Source organism: Anopheles moucheti (genome assembly GCF_943734755.1).
Source record: "Anopheles moucheti chromosome X unlocalized genomic scaffold, idAnoMoucSN_F20_07 X_unloc_3, whole genome shotgun sequence".
Taxonomy (NCBI): Eukaryota; Metazoa; Arthropoda; class Insecta; order Diptera; family Culicidae; genus Anopheles; species Anopheles moucheti.
The window spans coordinates 320,001-325,000 of NW_026453537.1; the positions used below are offsets into that span (position 1 = coordinate 320,001).

The 5,000-nt window shown below is 58.9% G+C and overlaps 1 non-coding gene across 1 annotated transcript; it reads right to left on the bottom strand.

Moving 5' to 3' along the window:
- Positions 1-31: 31 nt before the first annotated feature.
- LOC128308229 (5.8S ribosomal RNA) lies at positions 32-189 on the bottom strand. The gene has a single exon (XR_008288156.1). It is a non-coding gene; the product is annotated as a 5.8S ribosomal RNA (ribosomal RNA).
- Positions 190-5,000: the final 4,811 nt, after the last annotated feature.

The following is a 5,000-nucleotide window of genomic DNA, read 5'->3' on the forward strand; positions in this document are numbered from 1 at the left end:
AGTTATGGAATAGTGTGTAACAAGAATTGGTAGGCACTCAAGAATGTGTGCATCGGTCGGGTTTAAACGTCCGATGCGCCATATGCGTTCAACGTGTCGGTGTTCATGTGTCCTGCAGTTCACATTCTGACGCGCATTTAGCTGCGGTCTTCATCGATCCATGAGCCGAGTGATCCCCTGCCTAGGGTTTTGGTATGTTCAACTGTCTCCTATGTTTTCGTTATGCGCTAGGTGCATCTCTCACAACTTAAGTTCCCCGGACAGCGTAACCGTGCACCTCTCGGTTCCTTCGAAGCCGTCCAGGGTGGACAAGGATGACCATTGGTCTTCCTTCCCATTGATCGACGCGCGATGTGGGCGGCATCGGCGCGATCTTGCACAACTTTCGTTCTCTTGATTAGGTTCTCTCTCGCTCGAGGCCAGTGTTTAAATATGTTCTAGTGGGTCTTTACCTTCGCCCATGTGTCACACACTTTACGCGTTCGATGGCTGCCATTGGGAGTGTGCGCACAGGTACGAAGGCCACTGGCCTACGGTCGCGCACGCTCAATATCGTAGTATAGACACACCTCTCTCGCGGGTCTAATTGGCGTGCGCGGCCCCCAAAAGGTAACATAGCAGTTTGTTCTGCTGATACCGTGTTTCTCTATCTCTCTAACCAACTCACACAACAACACATATGTATTGATCGGTAATGATCCTTCCGCAGGTTCACCTACGGAAACCTTGTTACGACTTTTACTTCCTCTAAATCATCAAGTTCGGTCAACTTCGGCCATGCCAGCTGCAGCTCACGAAGGAACCGCGGAAGGTGTGCCTCCAGAGACCTCACTAAATAATCCATCGGTAGTAGCGACGGGCGGTGTGTACAAAGGGCAGGGACGTAATCAGCGCTAGCTAATGACTAGCACTTACTAGAAATTCCAGGTTCATGGGGACCGTTGCAGTCCCCAATCCCAACTAAATGAGCATTTGGGTGATTTCCCGTTCCTCTCGGAATGGGGGCGCCAATTGGCGAGAACACGCTGCTGCTCACATTGTAGCACGCGTGCAGCCCAGAACATCTAAGGGCATCACGGACCTGTTATCGCTCATTCTCACCTTGCTAAACACAAGTTGTCCCGCTAAGCAGGGCAAACGTGGCCGACGACCGCCCGTGAAGGGGCCGCCGGCCTTGACGTCAGGTGCGCCCGGAGGTGCACTGCTGACAGCGTTCTAGTTAGCTTGTTTGAGTCGCGTTCGTTATCGGAATTAACCAGACAAATCATTCCACGAACTAAGAACGGCCATGCACCACTACCCTTAAATTTGAGAAAGAGCTCTCAATCTGTCTTACCTCGATAAGTTCGGACCTGGTAAATTTTCCCGTGTTGAGTCAAATTAAGCCGCAAGCTCCACTTCGTTTTTTTTTTTTTAAACAATTGCAGGTTTTATTGTTCATAAACATTATGTTCTAAAAACAATAGCGTAAACCCACGCTCTTGACGAACGACGTCGCCCGCCAGGGATTTGTCGTGCGTCATTATGAACCCTTTCGGATGTCCCTACCCAATCTCTTTATTAAATTACTCTTTCCTTTACCCGCATATTGAAAGCGTACGCTAACTGAGTCCGCATGACTCGCTCGTATTTTAACACTTTAGGCTCTCAAGCTAGCTCGCAATCTAGCGATCGGACCATTCCGCCTCGCTGGCGGAAGCCTCCTCCGCAGCTGTCCATCGCCGACCTGCAGCTCGACGTCTTCTTTCATTCTCTCGTCTATTCCGCCGAGACCGGATTAGATCCGCCTCCGTCGGAATGGACCGACGACGGCGCGTTGTCGAAGGGCCCTCCCGTTGGACCCGCGCTCTCCACATTCGCTGCATAAACAGTCGCCTCTCATGGCGAACTCTGATCGTCTCAGGGGAAGGTGGTTCTCCCCTACTTCTTCGGGGAATTGGAGGAGGAGCTAGGCCTGCTCGCTCCGCCTCTACTGCCGCCCGCAGTACCTCGTCATCCCGAGCGGCCAGTGCTGCTGCGACGTCCGCAGCCAGTCGCACACGCGCCCGATCCTCCGCCCTGCCGCGAAGCCGTCTGTTGCGGGCAGACCGTTGACGCGCTGCTCGCGTTTCATTTACCCGTCTCGTGATGTCTTCTACGAAGACGTCTTCCACTTCCTCGCCGAAGAGTGCGGCCACACTTTCGAGGACCACTTCCTCGTCCTCGGCGAAAGCCGCTTCCGCTCGACCACTGGCGAGGGCCTCCTCATCGCGCCACAGCTGTTGCAGCACGGTGGTGATGTTTTTCGCTGCCCTTTGAATGCGGTCCCACCACTCCGCACTCTCCAGCAGCTTCTCGGCCATGTTGCTGAGCTGGACCGATTCGGATGTCCCCCAGCCCAACAGCTCACGTCGGATCTCCTCGAACACGGGGCACTCGAACAAGACGTGGGCCACCGACTCCACCGACCCTACGCACCGTGGACACTCCGGGGACGAAGCGAAGCCGCAGACATGCAGGTACTCTCGGAAAAATCCATGTCCGGAGAGCACCTGCGAAAGGTGGAAGTCCACCTTCCCGTGCTTACGTCCCGTCCACCGGTGCAGGTCGGGAATCAGGCTGTGTGCCCACGTCTGATAGCGGCTGGCCGATGGTGTTGCCGCCGCACGGTCCCACGCGTTCTGCCACTCTACCATCGTGGCCGCTCGCTCCATTGCTCGAGCCTCCTTCCTGCTGATGCCAGGTTCAGCCGACAGCCTGCTGTGGCACCTTGCGTCCTCTTGGATAATTAGACGGTAGGGTACAAGACCGGCCATCACCACCGACACCTCATAGGACACCGAGCGAAACGAGCTCGACACCCCGCGTGCCAGCGGCTTCTGCACCTGGGCCAGTCGTCTGCGGCACCACTGCATATCGGTCGCCTTAGCCCAGATGGGCGAGGCGTACCGAATGACAGACTCCGCAACTCCTGCCAGCAATCGCCGCTTGGCCACCTGCGGGCCGCTGTGGTTTCGCATCACCGAGGTGACAACCGCCACCGCACGGAGGGCCTTGTCCGCGGCCGCTTCCACGTGCGGTTTCCACGATAGCTTCTCATGAAGCTGGACCCCCAGATAGCGCATCGATCTCCCAGTGGTGCAGGTCACTTCACCGACGCGTACCGGAACCTCCAGTCGTCCTCGTCTCAGACTCGAAATGAGTACCGCCTCGGTCTTGTGGGGGGCGAGACTGAGATGACGTGCCTCAAGCCACCCCATCACCGCCTCAATCGCTGTCTCGGCAACCGTCGCCGACTCCTCCGGTGTGCGGCCCTCGGCCAGGATGGCGATGTCGTCAGCAAAACCGACGATGGTGGCCCCTTCAGGGAGCTGGATTCGCAGAACGCCGTCGTACATGACGTTCCACAGAGTCGGGCCAAGGATTGACCCCTGTGGAACGCCTGCCGTTACCCGACGTGACACCGGGCCGTCATGGGTGTCGTACACCAGCTCCCTGTCGGTAAAGTAGTCGCGGAGAAGGAGTTGCAGCTGCGCTGGGACCCCTTTCTCGCGCAGGGCCATCGCTATCGCCTGCCAGCTGGCAGTGTTGAAGGCGTTCTTAACATCCAACGCCACAACCAGCAGGCAGCGCCTGTCCCGCTGGTTCGTCCTGCCGAAGGACATCGCGCGCTCGCCTGCCTCCACCACCAGCTGGATCGCCTGCAGGGTGCTTCGCTGTCTCCGGAATCCGAACTGGTTCTCCGCTAGCTGAGGCGACTCCGGATCCTCGAGGTGCTCATTAAGCCTGTCGAGTGCCGTCCGCTCGAACACCTTCGCTGGGTTGTCTATCAGGCAGATCGGGCGACAAGACGACGCTTCGCCCGGTGGCTTACCTGGTTTAGGCAACAGCACCAGCTTTTGCCTCTTCCACTCGCGTGGAATGACGCCCGTGTCCAGGCAGCTCTGGAAGACCCCGACGAAGGACTCTGGATGCTTGCGGATGGCAACCGTCACCGCAGCATTTGGCACTCCATCCAGGCCAGGCGCTTTCCGCGGATGCAGCTCGCTCGCTATCGCCTGGAGCTCCGCGCAGCTGATCGGACGGACCGGAGTGTCCCCTTCCGAAGGCGCGACGTCCGGCCACTCGACCGGGGGATGCTCCGGAAACAGCTCCTCGACGATCCGCTGCAGCACCGCTGGGTCACGTTCACGCGCCGTCCAGCTGCCCCGAAACCGCAGAAGGACCTGCCGGAACCACTGTCCCGTCTCATCTGCAGCCAGGGCCTGCAGCCACTCATCGAACTGGCGCTGCTTGCTGGCCTTAATTGCCGTCCTTAAGGCAGCACGCGCCTCCTGGTGCTCCTGCGATGCCAACTCGACAGATGTCTCGTCCAAGGCCGTGCTCTGCCTTTCCCGGGCCAACCGGCAGCGCTCGGTCAGCTCCTCAATGGCCGGAGTCCACCAGTACACATTCGCGCTCTTTCTCTGCTGAGAGTGGCCGATCCTTGCCATGGTGGCATCGCAGGCCTCTGCGAGCACCATCCCCAGGCTTGCCGCATCGGTCACCCGATCGGCAAAACGGGTCGCCTCGAGTGCCATTTCGAAAGTACGGGGGCAAAACTGGCGAGTTCGCCAGCGAACACCCGCCTCCCGTACTCCGACGCCTTCCAGCCGCTGGATGCCCCGTCCGGGCCGCTGGCCAGCACGAGGCTGTTGCCCGACCGCAAACCGGATATAGCGGTGGTCGCTATAAGAGTAGCGGTCTAGCGTCCTCCAGGAGCTGATGACCTCCGCTACTCCATCCGGTCGGCAGAGCGATGGACTCGCGAAGGCGACGTCCACCCTGCTGGGCCGGGCCACACCGTTTCCCAGGAAAGTCGGCTCCGTTCCGCGGTTGAGCACCTCCAACCCGATGCTCGTTGCCGTCTGGAGGAGCGCCTCACCCTTAAGGTTGGCACGCTCGCTCCCCCAGGCCCCGTGCCACGCGTTGAAGTCACCGGCCAGGACGACGTGGGGGTGACCTCTCGCCAGAACCTCCAG